This window comes from Parasteatoda tepidariorum, chromosome 4 (genome assembly GCF_982258835.1).
Source record: "Parasteatoda tepidariorum strain Cologne lab strain chromosome 4, Ptep-v5.0, whole genome shotgun sequence".
NCBI lineage: Eukaryota > Metazoa > Arthropoda > Arachnida > Araneae > Theridiidae > Parasteatoda > Parasteatoda tepidariorum.
Genome location: NC_141758.1, coordinates 73,007,755 through 73,024,944, shown reverse-complemented (window position 1 = coordinate 73,024,944; position 17,190 = coordinate 73,007,755). Strand labels below are relative to the sequence as shown.

Genomic DNA, 17,190 nt, shown 5'->3' with positions numbered 1-17,190 from the left:
TGCAAAATGACAAAAAAGTGCTTGTTGCATTTCTGCAACATTGTGAAAAATGGCACTAAGATTGAAAGATGAATTTTTAAAACAGTTGTTACTTTTGTTGCAACAAAGTCCTACACCACATTTCTCACAAATAGTTTGTGTAAATCCTTTGCACTTTGGGTATTTGCATCTGATTCTTTTGTTAGCCTAATTAGACCAGTGTCCAATTTCATCTTGGCCTTGGCGCACTGGTTTTGGCCGACAATCGCCGAAATCGTCCTTCAAAATTTGTTGGGGCAAAGACATAGGCTTTTTGTGTATGTTGCAGATATGCAACACGGTGATATAAAGGGTTAAACCTATGGTTGATTCAGCTCTTGATAAACTCACAAGACCCAAGCACCCTATTCTTCTAATCCTTACGCATTACTTATCACTTCATCGTTTTTTCTCCCATTTGTTATGAAATTGCTAATATAAATTTGAAAATCATTTTCAGGTCTGATAACAGAATTAAGTTGAAGTCTTAAAGATCCTATAAGTTTTGATAATCGCTGGGGCACGTACCATATTCCTTGTCAAAGAAACCTTATTTACCTCTTTAAAGTTTAGATTTCAGGAACTTTACACATTGCAGTTACATATAAAGAATACAAGAAGCCATTAATCGCTGCGTGTAAGTTTTTTAAGCAAATAATGTCTTACTGTTTCAGTTTCATGGGCTTATTTAATATCGGGACCATATTTTTCAGTCTGAACCAACGCCCGTAATTTGAAGGTTAAAAATCAGAATATGTACGTAAGCAAGTACATTTATTCAACAAAAAAGTACGTTAGTGTTTGATTTCCTAACTTAAAACATCTGCATAAATTGATAAACAAGTTTAAGGTAAGAGCCTTGAATCATTGATTGCGATAATTCGATCAATAAAATTAAAAAAAAAGTTCTTTAATTTTGCGCACTGTATGTTTAAAAGTTCGCAGAAACTGGAATTAAATTAAAATATCATGCAAACTATTATCTTTAAATGGAATGAAACTTAATAACATTGGTGATATAAAACTTTATTGCAACTTTATAACATCGGACCTATCAAATACATCAAAATTGAAAAAATCGTAACAAAGAAAACAGCTTATAAAGGAAATATTAATATCATACGCTTATTAATGGCTCCTTTGTCTCAGATTTGCGTGTAATAACAAACACTCTTAATTTAAAATCTTTTCGTGCTTTATATCTCTTATAAAGTACAAAAGGAGCACAAATAAGAGCTACTATGAAACCAATAACACCCCAAATTCCTCGAGCAGTATATATAGACCTGTAGGGTCTATTTAGGTCTGATTCATATTGAATATTCTGAACACTAATTGTTCCTAATTCAGGTTCATACGTATTAGATTCGATATCGTTCAGAAGTTTCTGGAAATCAAGCGTCACAGTTTTTACAGGGGAGATATTATTAGATTCGATTTCATTTAGAAAATTCTGAATATCAATTGTGCCATTTTCTGATGGTATACTCGTGTACGATTTGACTTCAAGAAAGAAATTTTTAAGATCAGAAACTTCCTTTGGTATGCTAGATCTCTTTAATGAATCGGATTCCATTTGTTCTTTTTCATTTAAAGCTCTTAAAAAATCAGAATAACCATCCGGAATTGCATGTTCGACTTCACTCTTTGACCAAATACCACCATCAGCAATATCTTTCCTTTCTGCTTCACCTGAAAAAAACGTAATTGTTTTATTTTTTACTATAGTTTGTTTTATACATGGTGTGAGAAAAGTTTGAAAACTGCCAAATATTTTAAGAAAAAAAGATACATTTCGATTCAAAAAGTGAATATAGACGCAATCAATATTTTTATTAGCTATTTATTTATCTATATGATGGTACCAAATTCGATCTTCCACCTTAAAGCTTAGGAGTCGTAATCTTGACTTAGAAATCGTAAATATGAACCCCTATCCATTATTGCATAGTCAGATTCTCCAGAAAAAAGTAATGCTATTGTACCTACATTTTATTTCATAGATGGCACTGCAAGCGGGAAAAATTAAAGTACTTCCTTTTTAAAATTGCGAATATCAGGACCCATCAGATTAAGAACATAAAAATAAAGATATTTCGAAATTTTTGTATGAACTTTAAATTTTTAAGAAATATTAAAGCATTTTTAATATTTCTATTTTTATTAAATTTTGTTATTACATTATTATTTTAATTTTTTTACTGTATATTTTTGTTTCAATTTTTTTACTATACATTTTTGTTCTAACTTTTTTTTTTTAGTATATATTTATATTTTACACATTGTTTAACACAATTTTCATTTTACATATTTTCACATACTTCTTATTTTACATATATTCCACATTTATTTTGCATATTTTTATTCCATATTTTTTTATTTTAAAGAGTTTTATTTCATATATTTTAAAAATTCTGATTAGTCGAGATACCGCTCATTTTCATTTTGAAGGATTCAGCCCTTTGGTGAAAGAAATGCATAAACCTTTAAATCGAATCAGGTTACTTTTTTCTGTATAGTCCAAATCTGCAATAAAATATAGGGGTTCATATTTAAAATTACAAAATTGACCTCGTCCCACTTCAAGGGGAAAGGAATAGGAGGCTAAATTTGGTATCATTGGATTGTTATTAAAAAATTAAAAGCGTCTATTTTCATTTTGTCTTCCCCACGTATTTTTTAAGGGGTTAACGTTTCTTGTTAGTTTCAAACTATCATTACTCCCTGTATAGACATAAAAATGTTTAAAATAAAGTATGCATGTCATGTAGCTGCAATAAACATGTAATAGTTAGCAAGAGTGATTAAAAACAGAAATTAAAAATAGTGATTTTCAATGTTAAAACTTGCCAGGTGCTAAAGCAAATTTTTTAATCAAAAAGCAAATTTTATTGAAGCTATTTTTACAAACACATTTCTAATTACAAAATTTAATGGGCAAAACCTTTTTGAAGTTAAATAAAACGAGATAGATATCTTCAGATAGAATACATTGTTGCAAAAAAATGAACTTATAAATTTATTTGCAAAACTGAACGATTGCGCGGTACAGAAGAGAAAATTGAATTTAGCATTTGAATAATTTAAAAGCCAATCTATATATAATAATAACATTTTCATATCAGAATGTTTTTTAAACGTTTCGTTAAATGTACGTGATATTCCAAATCTTTATTAACGAATAATTTTTGCGTCATAAGAGTAAGAAGTGTGGAAATTTTATGAAAGAGCTGTGACTGCAACAATAATTTTTTTTATCGCAGAAGTAATTTTTAAGCTTACAATGTGTGGTAAATTGCGCCACACATTTAAAAATAAATCTAACAGAAAAAATGTGATTTAAATTTACAGTAAAATGAATCTGTGCATTATGCTTTCAAAATTAGTGATTTTAACTTTATAGAAATTCTGAAAAAATTGTGAATAAAGCATGAATTATAAAATAAGTTTTAATTTTCATACTTTCAATTATTGTGTCTAAGTCCCCTGTCGGACCAAGTCTGACGCCACCCATAGGGCGACTTAAGATAATGTAGAAAGGACGGTTTTGTGGAAAAATAAGTTCAAAAGTTCTAACGATATGGAGATGTGACACAATGCGGTTGAATTCATATTTGAATTCAACTGGAGCTAAGCCAGAAATGATAGAGTGGTTGCTAAAATATGTAATTTCAATCGCTTGCTCTAATTTTTCACAAACTATCAAAAAATACAAAATTTTTAGAGATTTTTGGGATTAACTTCAAAAGGGACATCAGAATTCAGATTACCCATGATCGGAAACGTCTTCTTTCTCCACCGGAAGTTATTCACAAGATAAATTGAGAGTGGTGGACTGATTTCCTGGATTCCATGCTTCTTCTGATTTCAGAAGTATGGATATCCTTTTTCTTTTGATGGACTGAAAAGTGCAGTGTACGCAGTAACTATGGATTCCGAAATGGATCTCGTTGAAAAAATAGTCTGCTAAAAATAGTAATCCAGGTATATTGGAGCGAGTCCGCCAGTTCATGGCTAGACTGTATAATACCATCGCTTGCAATGGTTAAAACTTTGAACATATTTTGTGATATATTTACATATCTACCACAGCGCATCTCTTTGACCAAGCTCTCGGTCTTTTGTATGTTTCTTGTAGTAGCTTTCGTAAAACTATGATGTTTTCGGCAATAGGTTGTTCTACAATTCTGAATCCTTGTGTTGTACTTTACCTCCCTAAAGTTTGTCTTAATAATCCTAGGACACCCTGTATATGACCAGTAAGAGCTCTTATACTGGTGTTCACAAATTCTTACTGGTAATTTTAAGATTGCTACGGTGATAATTTTGATTTAAACTTTTGTTCGTGTTTTCTGTTTTTATTCATTCCTATTTTTAATAGGATGCTCTTCGGAATTTTTGTTTTTTTTTATAACTTAGATTTACTTCATAGCTTAGATTTACTTCATAGCTTAGATTTACTTCATAGCTTAGATTTACTTCATAGCTTAGATTTACTTCATAGCTTAGATTTACTTCATAGCTTAGATTTACTTCATAGCTTAGATTTACTTCATAGCTTAGATTTACTTCATAGCTTAGATTTACTTCATAGCTTAGATTTACTTCATAGCTTAGATTTACTTCATAGCTTAGATTTACTTCATAGCTTAGATTTACTTCATAGCTTAGATTTACTTCATAGCTTAGATTTACTTCATAACTTAGATTTACTTCATAACTTAGATTTACTTCATAACTTAGATTTACTTCATAACTTAGATTTACTTCATAACTTAGATTTACTTCATAACTTAGATTTACTTCATAACTTAGATTTACTTCATAACTTAGATTTACTTCATAACTTAGATTTACTTCATAACTTAGATTTACTTCATAACTTAGCCAAACTCATTAAAAGTTGAACTGGTTACAACATATATTATTTGTTAACCTATTAGTAGTATATAAATGCGGGTCCTGGCTCACTTTCTCACACTTTCTCGCGCACGAAAACAGTTTTTAATAAAATCGTATAATTCAAAGAAAATTGATTAAAAAGGATTTAAAAACTTAATTTTTTATTAAATATATATAAAATGATAAAAACACCTGTTTCTTCTATTTTGGTCCTAGCACTTCCTCACGCACACCTTGGCGCACGCTCGCGCACGGTTGCAACAGTTTTTAATAAAATTGTATAATTCAAGGAAAATTAAAGTATTTTAATTAAATATCTATAAAATGATAAAAACATTTTATAGAAAAAGTTCATTTTCCTATTAGATTGTGCCTGGCCCACGCTTTGGCGCACGAGTCTACTTGTTGATTTAATTGTTTTGGCTGATTTAATTCTATCGAGTCTACTTGTTGATTTAATTGTTTTTGTAGTAAATCCCCTAAGTAACCTTCCATTAAAGTATATATGTATTTTCCATCAATTAATCCTTCATAATAAAATACATAACCACCTTCATTTATTTCTTGAATTGCTTTGTCCGAAAGTTCTCCATGTTTCTTTTTTAGAAAATATTCTTTCACATCATTTAGTGCCACATCTATTTTCACAACTACACTATCGCCATACTTTGTTTTTATTTTTCTCAATGATATCAGTTCATATAACCCGGGCTTTAAATCTTTCAATTTGAATATCGGGCTGTCGCTTCTGAGACTATTGAATTCTTTCATTTATTTAGAAACATTTTATTGAATATATTTTTACTGTGTATAAATGAATAAAATTGAACAAGAGAGAAATAAAAAATTAGAAGAGCAATTGGAAAATAAAATAAAATTAGTGAAATTGCAAGCTGAAATTAGAAGAAATAATGAAAGAAAACTAATGGAGGAATTAGGAGTACAAAAATCATTAGCTGAATTTCATGCGCCTGTCCTTAGTCAAATGGAAAAGTTGGAAACGTCTAGACAACAAAACTTGCTAGACATAAAAGATGCTGTTGATGACTGTTGATCTCTAACCATGAATGATTTTTCTTTTAAAACTTTACCTCAGATAGAGAATAAGTCAGAAGAAGATTATACTGAAGATGCAGGAAATATGTTTAATAAGGCTGAAGTTTTAAAAATAGATATGGACAGAGATGTGGATAAAACTGCTCTAGAAGAATTAGAATTTGAATTACCTTCAATAATGTGGAATAAAACTGATGAAGAAATTGAGGAAGTTATTGATAGGGCGAGAGAATACAGAGATCAATTTAAAAGAGAAAAAGGAAATGAAACCAAAAATAGAAATTTTGCAACTAAAGAAAAGAAAGTTGAATATCAAAAAAAGATTGACATTGCTGATAATAAGATGAGTATGATGAAAATATATATAGATACCTTATTAACTATTAAAAAAGGTAGATATTACACAGGAAAAGGTTTAGAAGATAAATTGAAAATTTTAGCTGATTTGACAGATAAAATTTGTAAAGGTTCTAAAAGTAAAAAATTGAACAATAAAACTGTAGATTTGGAACTGTAGGTAAAGGAATACTATGGAAAATTTCTTAGTATATAAATGAGTAATTATATTGTAAGAAAAGTATACTTGAGCGACAGTCAGATTTCTAAATTGAAATCAGCTTATAAAAATGGTGAAGAACTTAGTTTGCAAATAGATAAAAGTAAAACACCCAATTTTGATTTACATTTAACAGCTACACAAATTAACCAAATTGTTAAAGGCAAAAGAATTAAAATATCAAAGACTCGACTGAAAAAGAATGGAGGGTTTTTACCATTTTCAGTGCCTTTACTTTCTACTTTAGCATCAGGAGCCGCTAGCGGAGCAGCTGGTTGGGGATTCAAAAAAGTGTTGGATAAAATTTCAGGATCAGGTACGACTAAAAAAAAGAAAACCTTGTGGAAAGGGGGTATATCTTCCCTCGGAATATCCAACGAAGTAATACAAGAAAATATGAAAAACGAAAAAGGATTTAGAGGTATATTTACTATTGATATGTTACCTAAAAAGATAAGAAAATTTGAAAACGGAATAATAAATTTAGATATATCTACAGGGAGTGGAACTCATTGGGTTTGTTATTATAACGACCCAAAGTATGATTTTATAGAATATTTTGATCCTTTTGGAGAATATGTATATAACACTATAAAAATAAAAAAGGATTTTCTTCCTAAAAATATACAAAATTATTTAAATACTTCTGGAAAAGAAATTCGATATAACGATAGTTTTTTACAACAACCAATTTCTGTAAAATGTGGTTTCTATTGTATGAAATATATAACTGAACGAAATAAGGGTAAATCACCTATTGATGTTTTATATTTATTTACTCAAGAACCTAGTAATTTAAATGAAAAAAATTGTTCTTTATAAATGAAGTATATTATATTAGATTCGAAAAACGCAGATAAATCTGAAGATTTCACCATTGAGTATTCGAGACCTTTTCATTTTACAGAGATAGCTCTTCAGTCTTTTTCAATGTATATTTCATGGAATAATATTACGGAGAAAAACAATAAATTTTCATATTTTGATGGTGTGAAATGGATAGATTTCATTATTCCAAATGGTCATTATAGTATAAGAGGTTTGAATCGTTATATGGTAAAATATTTTGGAAATGATCCACCTATACTATTTGGAATAATCGAGGAAAGACAAAGGTTTGGTATTAAACTCGAGAAGAATTATAAAATTGATTTATCTAAAAGTGAATTGTACAAAATGTTAGGCTTTGAACCTAAAATATATGAAGAGGAAAAGCAAGAAGGTAAATTTATTGCTGATATAGCTAATGGTAATGATAATATTTATATTCACTGTGATATAGTGGATGGTGCTTATATAAATCAGTTTCAATCTCAAGTCATTTATTCTTTCACATCTTCAAATCCACCTGGAAGTTTATATTTTAAAGATTTTGATAAACTAATATTTTTTCCGGTTAAATCTGATTCTATTAATCGAATTAGAATGAGAATTACAAATCATAGAGGGGAATTAATTGATTTAAATAAACAAGAAGTACAGTACAAATTTATTGCTAAATAAATGAATAAACATAGATTGTACAGAAAGAGTAAAAAAATACAAGGAAGAGGCTTCTTTTCAGGCTTTATAAGTCCAGCTGTAGAAGAAAAATCTAAAGAATTTGTGAGAGAAAAATTGAATGAAATATTTTCAAAAAAGAAAAAGCATGGTGCGGGATTGAAATTCTTTATTCCTAAATAAATGGATAAAATTTACGATTTGAAAGACACTAGTTATTATAATAACGACGTTGAAAGTTTTGAATATAGGGAAATAAAAAGTGAAAATAGAGATAGAAATAATCTTCATGAAAATGCTACATATAATTTCTTTATCAATGATACAAATATTTTATATTCTGCAGGATATCTGCAACAAGAATTAAAAATTGTAAAAGGAGATGGAGGTACAATAAGTAATGAAAATGTTACCCTAGTGAATGGAGGAGGTCTCGTAAAGTCAAGCAGGTTGACTATAGAAAAAACTGAAGTTGAATCCACTATAAATTATAAAGCCATTATGAATCAAGTATTAGGGATGATACACTTCACCCCTGATTATTCAACATCGGAAGCTACTAGCATGTTCTTTTATGTAGATACAGCTGATTCTGCAGATAGAAAGGATTTCAAATATAATGAAACTCTGGTAGAAACTACCAAAATAACTGATTTTTTTAAAAACCTTAAACTAAATGAAAGTTTTAATGAAGGATTTTCAAAAAGATGCAAATTTACTAAAAATAGTCAAACAGTAAAAATATGGATTCCTTTAAAGTATATATTTGATTTCTTTAACGAATATAAAAAAGTAATGACAGGTTTCCAAGTTAAAATAGAAATTCAAAGAAATGATAGTAAAAATATGCTGTATACAGATATTCAAAATCCAGATTTTGAGGTTCTTGTTGAAGATTTATCACTTTGGTTACTTTATGTTAGATTTAAAAATTCAGCATCTGTAAAATTCAATGAATTAAAATTATCAAATACTCCTATAGAAATAAATTGGGATCATTATAACATTATCAAATCGAATGTATTTTATAAAAATGCCAGTGGATCCTATTCTATTCCTGCTACATCTGATGAAGTTTTGAGTTTATATGTCATTCCACAATATGAAGAAAGAAATGAAAATATGAATCAAAATAACATGATGTTTGATCACTTGGATATGATAGAATGCTGGTTAATGATTAATAACATTAAAGTTCCCACTGTAAGTTATATGATGGACTTTAATAATAGTGATTATAATCGATTATATTATGCTCTTTTAGAATCAGGAATGAATAATATAAATTCTGAAACAGGTTGTATGATAAACTATTCAAATTTCAGTAAGTATCCTATAATTTGTTTCAACTTGGCAAACCATGAAAATTATACGAACTTAAGTAATTTAATGATTGAATTCAATTGGAGGTTGAGAAATAATACTACTAAAAATTAGGTTTTTTACTTTATTTTGAAAGAAAGAAACAAATGCTCCTTGAATATGTCAACTCAAGATATAAAAATGATTAAAACTCTGAAAACATAAAGGATTTATTTTATTATTTATATTATTTTAATAAATGGCTGCTTATTATCCTCTAGACGATGAAATAAAAGAAGGTCCTCTAGGTCCTCCTGGTATAGGGTTTAAAATAACAAATGATGGTAATTATGATATGGAAAGAAAACTTTTAAAAAATGTATTCGATCCTCGAGAAGATAGTGATTCTGCAACTAAAAGTTACGTAGATAGTAGCTACAATGAAATAAAAGAAAAAATTCATACTTTAACAGATAATAGTCTGATTCACGGGGAAGATTTTTTCAATGCGAAACAAAAATATATAAAAACTTTAGGAGATCCTAGAGAAGAATCTGATGCTGCAACTAAAAAATATGTCGATGATTTAAAAAATAAGTGTTTAATTCGTAATAACGGTCATTATAATGCTAAACATAAATGTATTAGAAATATAGCTACTCCTCTAGAGGTCAATGATGCCTCAACTAAAAAATATGTTGATGAATTAAAAGACAAAAGTTTAATACATGATGAAAATAATTTTGATGCTAAAAATAAAATCATATCAAATGTAAAAGAACCTGAAAAAGAAGGCGATGCTGTTACCAAAAAACATCTTGATTATTATTGTATACTGTGGGATAAAATTAATAGAAGTTATTATGCTCACAATCAAAGAATATCGAGTGTAAAATGGCCCACAAATGATACCGACGTTGCTAATAAATATTACGTTGATAATAAAACTTTTTGCGCTACCACAGATAGACTTGTTCAGTTTACAGGTGTGGGTTACAAGACTTTTGAATTCAACGAAACTACTTCAAAACTTTTAGATTCAAACTTAAAATTATCGCAAAACATGTATATGAAAATTACAATTTTTTTAGCCTGGGGAAAAGCCTAAAATACGTTTAGAAAAAGTGAAAGAAGTACTTCTTGATAAAGAGATAAATGTTAATGAAGATGTAATAACTATGTTTGCGTATGGAAAGTTACATGAAGTTTTAACATTATCAGTGCTAACAGGAGGAGGCTGTAAATTAAAGCCTTATTTACATATTGAGAAATTAGAATTTAAGAAAGTGTAAAAATTATTTGTTAATAAATGGCAAATGAAATAAATTGGAATGACTTTTCCAGAAAGAAACTTTCAGAAGATGTAATTATAAGTTTAGCAGATTATTTAAAATGGGAATATGTGTTTCAATTTTCTGAATTGTCTGAAAGGCTAATAGAACAGCATGCACAACCAGATGATTGGTATATTATTTCTCAATATCAAAAACTCAATGAACTTTTTATTGAAAAACATGCCTCTGATGTAGATTGGGAAAAAATATGTAGATATCAAATCTATCCGTTTTATTGAGAGACATTTAGATAAAGTGACTTGGTATGAAATATCAAGATTCCAAAGATTGGATTTAAGATTTATAGAAAATTATTATGACAGTTTAAATATGAATGTTGCATCTAGATATCAAAAATTATCAATGGACCTTATAAGAAAATTTCAAGATTATGTAAATTGGGATTATATTATACAATATCAAGATATTGATATAGATTTTGTAATAGAATTTGTTTCTAAAATAGATTTCTGTCTTTTAATAAAAAATAAAAGCAATATATTAACAGAAGAATTTTATAATTCAAACAAAGAAAAGATAGTTTGTATACTTCTTGCTGAAATTTGTCATAATACACGAATACCACTATATGAACCATTAAAAGAATAAATTATTTAAAAAAAATGTTTTTATTTTAATAATAGTTTTTACTCGCAGTAGATTATTTTTTACTCGCAGTAAAATATTTTCTACTCGCAGAAGATTTTTTAAAATTAATAAATGAAAATGAAAATAAAAGATTACAGCGAGCCTAATAAGTTTGAAGATCCAAATCAGCATCCTTTATTGCCTATACACCCCTTTAGATTAGTTATAAATGGTGCTTCAGGATGTGGAAAATCGAATTTATTAGTTAACTTGATCTATGATTATTTAAATTTTGATAGGCTATATTTCTGTGCAAAAGATATTTCTGAATCTAAATATTCAAAGCTACAAGAAAAATATACTCAATTTACACATGTAAAATTAGAAGATATTCAAAAATGTAAAGGCTTAAAGAATAAAAAAGAAGTTTTGAAAGAATATAAAAAATTTAAAAAAGATCAAGTTTTGTTTTCTTCCAAACTAGAGGATTTTATTACCGTAGATGACTTGGATCCTTCCTATATGAATTTAGTTGTATTTGATGATTGTATATGTGAAAAAGATCAACAATCTATAGAAGAATTTTTTATACGAGGAAGAAGGAAAAATGCATCCCTTATCTATATAAGTCAGTACTATTCTAAAATACCTATAACCATCAGAAGTAACAGCGATTATTTTATATTTTTCGATTTGAAACAAAAAGAAATTTGACAAATCATTCGTGAGATAGATGGCCAATTAGATAAAGATGAATTTAATAAAATGTATAAAAGCTGCATAAAAGAACGATATGATTTTTTAATGTTGTATTTAGTCAATCCTAGTAAGAGGTATCGAAATAAAAAATTTGAACCCATATAAATGGAAGAATATTTGGAAAAAAGAATTTTCATTCACAGAAAAAGTTATAATTACTATCAAAAGATTAGTATCGCACTATCTATGAGTAAGTTTTTATTTAGTGCATCTGGCTTATCTGGTTTTATTTTAATCCCCTTATCAGCTTAGAGTTTAGGAGCTGGCGTTATTGAAGTGGTTGACAAATCTTTAAATATATCCGAAAGAAAAGAAGAATATAAATGTACTTACAAATTTTATAAACAATTACTGAATTTGTTTAAAGCCAATACATTAACTGAAGAAGAAATTCATAAAAAAGAGGCTGAATTTATTCAAAGTTTAAAATATTTTCCATTAGAGAAATACGTTAAAAAAACTCAATTGAATGGCTACAAATATATATAACCTCATAATTTTTATTGCATATAAATGTCGTGTAAAAGTAATATATTCAAAGTTGGAAAATTAAGTAAAGACGGAAATTTCAAGTTTTGTTGTAAAGAATGTGGTCAAAAAGGATCTGGCTTTATCAATTCAGCAATTAATAATTTACCCTTTGAAATGCATTTACCAGGACATCAATTTACAGGAACCTGTAAAGGACCTGGAACACAATTATTGCATTGAAAGAAAAGATTAAACGATGATTTAACATATAAAGAATGGAGTAAGCCCATTAACAGAGTAGATGAAATTACATATAAACATAATGTGTGTTACCTTAAAAATAAAGATACTAAAACTAGAAATGATCTATGCGATAAAAATATGATAGAAGAATTGGATAATATTCCTAATCCAACAATTCGTGAAAGGCTAGATAGAGCTGTTGTGAAACCTATTATCAAAGCTAAAAGAACATTTGGTATGGGTATGAAAGAAGAAATATATTGTTTAAAATGTAAAAATCATACAAATACTAAAGAAGCTCATGAAGAAACTTCTAAAAATGGACGATTGATGATGAAAGGTACATGTGAAGTTTGTGGATCTAAAAAGAGCCGTTTGTTAAGAAAAGCGGGGTCATAGAAACAGCAGCAGATATATATTATGATCCCGAAAAAGGTTATTGTGGTATCAATGAATTAAAAAGAAAAACAGGTTTATCTCAAAAACAAATTGCAGATTTTTTACATGAACAAGATGTTTATACTAGATATAAGCCTCTCATTAGAAAATTTAAAAGAAGACGAATATATGTATCTCATATTGATGATCAATGGCAAGCGGATTTATTGTTTATAAAACCATTTAGTAAATATAATAATGGAGTTAATTATATTTTAACAGTTATTGATATGTTTAGTAAATATGCTTGGGCTATTCCAATTAAAAGAAAAACAGGCGAAGAAGTAACAAAAGCTTTTAAACTCATTTTTAAAGAAAGAATTCCAGAGAAACTACAAACGGATAAAGGTACGGAATTTATTAATTAAGATACTCAAAAATTATTCAAAGATAATAATATTCACTGGTTTACTACTGAAAATGTTGAAATAAAATGTTCTATTGTTAAAAGATTTAATCGAACAATTAATGGTAAAATTAGAAAATATATGGCTGCAAATAATACTAGTAAATACTTAGACGTGCTAGATAAATTAGTTTATAATTATAATAATTCTTATCATCGATCTATTAAAATGACACCCTCACAAGCCAGTCGGACAGAAAATGAAAGTATCGTATACAATAATTTATTTTCTAAAAAAGAAATAAAGTAACCAAAGTTTAAAATAGGCGATAAAGTTAGAATTTCAAAATATAAAGAAACATTTACCAGAGGTTATCATCCTACATTTACAGAAGAAATTTTTATAATATCTAAAATATCAAAAACCAACCCGATAACTTATAGAATTAAAGATTTAAACGGCGAAGAAATAAAAGGAACTTATTATGAAAAGGAATTAGTTAAATATAAGCCGCAATCTGAAACATATAAGATTGAAAAAATAATAAAAAGAAAAGATAATAAGTTATTCGTAAAATGGGTTGGTTACCCTGAAGAATTTAATAGTTGGATAGATGAAAGAGATGTAGACAAATCATAAAAAAATATCTTTATTTATTCGAGCAATATTTTATTTAGTCTTAAGATATAAAAAAATATTTTATTTAGTCTTAAGATATAAAAAATTATGCTTTTAAATCTCCAAATAATTCATAATAACAAAAACATAACATAACATACCTTACACACCCTGCTCTCTGCCTTTCTCAACTGGACTTGAGACTAGCTATGGTGACATTTCAGGGTGAATGAACACCCTTTTTTTAAATTTTTTGTTATTTATTTTTATTTTTCTATAATTATAACTTTTTCTGTGAAAGAGTATGGATTTTGGAGGCATAACATTGACCTGCCATTTTTTTCGTAACTAAAGATCTTATAAAGTAGATTATCATCAGATAAAAAAATCACACCACTCTCCGGTCAGAATCCCACGAAGCGGTCAATTTTACCGCAAACTGGCATGAAAAAAGTTTCTTCGATTTTCATCTCGCTGATAAGGTTAGAAAAACTGTCTCGTTTTAATCAAGTCTGGGATCTTGTTACTCACCGTCTAGATAAGTTTCAAAATATTATTATGTAAATAAATGGAAAGTCATTATCTAGAAATACTTAATCAGATTAAAAGGAATAGCCTTTCAAATTTAAAAATTACATTTGATAAGGAAGAAGAAAAATATTATGATTCAAATGATTTTGATATTTTTTTAAAACAGAGATACAATTCGGGAATTAGTTTTTTTAAAAAGTTAAAAAGAAAATTGAACTTGGTTTTTACAGTTGAAGCAGATGAAATGTTTTTAAAATTTTTAGATTATATGTATTTTAAAAAGAGTTTAAATTATAAATATTTTATGAAAAAGATATGTGAATATTATAATATTTCTAACAATATTAAGTTAGGTAGTCCTAAAGAGCAAAACATTTATGATGAAATTTGGAATTCTTTCCTGACTATTTAAAAAAATATTACTTTATAAATGGAGCTTGAAAAGAAATGTAGAAATTGTTTAGTTACGAAATCAGTTGATGAGTTTTATAAATCTAAAAAAATAAATTTTATTTTCAAAGTTATTGTAAAAGTTGCGATTCTATGAGAAAGTATAAAAAAATTATGTGTGAATGTGGTAAAGAGTTTACTTTTTCTCACAAACAAAGACATTTAGAAAGCAGTTATCATATGAAACACTCATTTTTAGCTTTCTTTCCGTTCCACGAGGATTTATTTTCAATTAAAAGAAAAAGTATTTCAAAAAATGTTTCTTAATAAATGGAGACAAAATTAATATCGAATACAGTTAAAGAATTGAGAGAATATTGTAAATCACACAATTATCATAACTATTATAAACTAAAAAAATCAGATCTTATTAATTTTATAATTGATAATGACTTTTCACGTAGATTTAAAAAACTTTTCACTTCCTTTGATGATGATATATTTACTCAACCAAGGGAACCAAGAGAAAAACAAATTAAATGTGATATTTGCGGCCATTATTATAAAGAAACTCATCTTGAAGACCATAATGAAAGTCATATAAATGAATTTTATCAAGAGGGTATCAAAGAGATTGAAACAGCTTTTGAAGGTAGATTAAAGACGTATTATTTGGAAAATAAACCTGGTTTTAAAAACGCTTCAGAATTTTTAAAATTTTTACGAAGTGTGATTATTGTTAAATTAAAAGAATTGGTTAATGTACAAGAGCTGAAAGTAAATTTTAAATTATTTTGTCAATTTGTAAGAAATGAATGTGAGTTTCAAGAATTTTCGTTTAAAACTATTAATGAGATAATATTGAAATCAACTGATTTAAATCAATATTATGATGAAGTAATTGATAAATTGTTGATTGAGAGAAATGGATGAGTTTGAAACTAAAGGATCAGGTTGGAAAATTAATGAAATTAATAGATGAGAACTTAGAATTAATAAATATAATCCTCTTAGAGATTCATCATATGTAGAATTGCCAGAGGAAATAAAGAATGAAAAAGCTGTAATAAATGTTAAAAATAAAGACAATAAATGTTTTATGTGGGCTGTTTTATCTGCTTTGCATCCTATTGAGAAAGATGCACAAAGAGTTGCAAAATATATGCAATTTGAAAAGGAACTAAATTTTAAAGGAATTGAATTTCCAGTGGCTCTGAGCGATATTCAAAAATTGGAAAAATTAAATAATATATCGATCAATGTTTACAGTTATGATAGTTCTGTTTATACATTACGAATAACAAAAAATAAGTTAGAGAAACATATCAATCTCTTTTATTTCGAAAATCATTATGCTGGGTTAAAAATTTAAGTAAATTGGTTGTTTCCCAACAAAATAACCATAAAGGTAAAATCTATTTGTGTGATAGATGCTTAACCTATTTTTATTCAGCAAAAAAACTTGAAACTCATATGGTTGATTGTAAAAATAATAAAGCTGTAAAGATTCAGATGCCTGATAAAAATAAATTTATTGAATTTTCAAAATATAATCATTCATTGAGAGTACCATTCGTAATTTATGCAGATTTTGAATGTTTGACAAGAAAAATTGATAACTGCCAACCAAATCCAGAGAGCTCTTATACAATGAAATATCAAAAACATGAACCAATGAGTTTCTCTTATTACATAAAATATGAACATCAGTATTATAGAGATCCAGTTATTTATAGGGGACCAGATGCTACAAATATATTTTGTAAAATGTTAAAAGAAGAAACAGAAGAAATTGAAAAAATTTATAAAAATATCAGACCACTTCAAATGAGTGAAGATGAAGAAAGGCATTTTGAAAAAAATAATAAATGTCATATATGCAAAAGTGAGATAATAGATAAAGTAAAGGTAAGAGATCATTTAACCGATAAATGTAGAGGTCCAGCTCATGAATCATGTAATTTAAACTATAAAAATCCAAACTTTGTACCAGTTTTTATTCATAATTTAACAGGATATGATGCTCATTTATTCGTTAAAGGACTTGGTTATGATGAAAAAAATATTGATTTAATTCCAAATACTGAAGAAAAATATATATCATTTAGTAAAAATATTGGATCTATGAAACTTAGAT

General features: G+C 27.5%; 1 long non-coding RNA gene across 4 annotated transcripts in view; it reads right to left on the bottom strand.

Annotated features, from left to right (window-relative positions):
* Positions 1-1,028: 1,028 nt before the first annotated feature.
* LOC107452893 (uncharacterized) overlaps positions 1,029-17,190 on the bottom strand; it is a 32,886-nt gene continuing 16,724 nt past the window's right edge. For all 4 annotated transcript variants that reach the window (XR_011637035.1, XR_011637036.2, XR_015433136.1 and 1 more), the window contains exon 3: positions 1,029-1,710. This is a non-coding gene — a long non-coding RNA (uncharacterized LOC107452893). The remainder of the gene's footprint in view (positions 1,711-17,190) is intronic.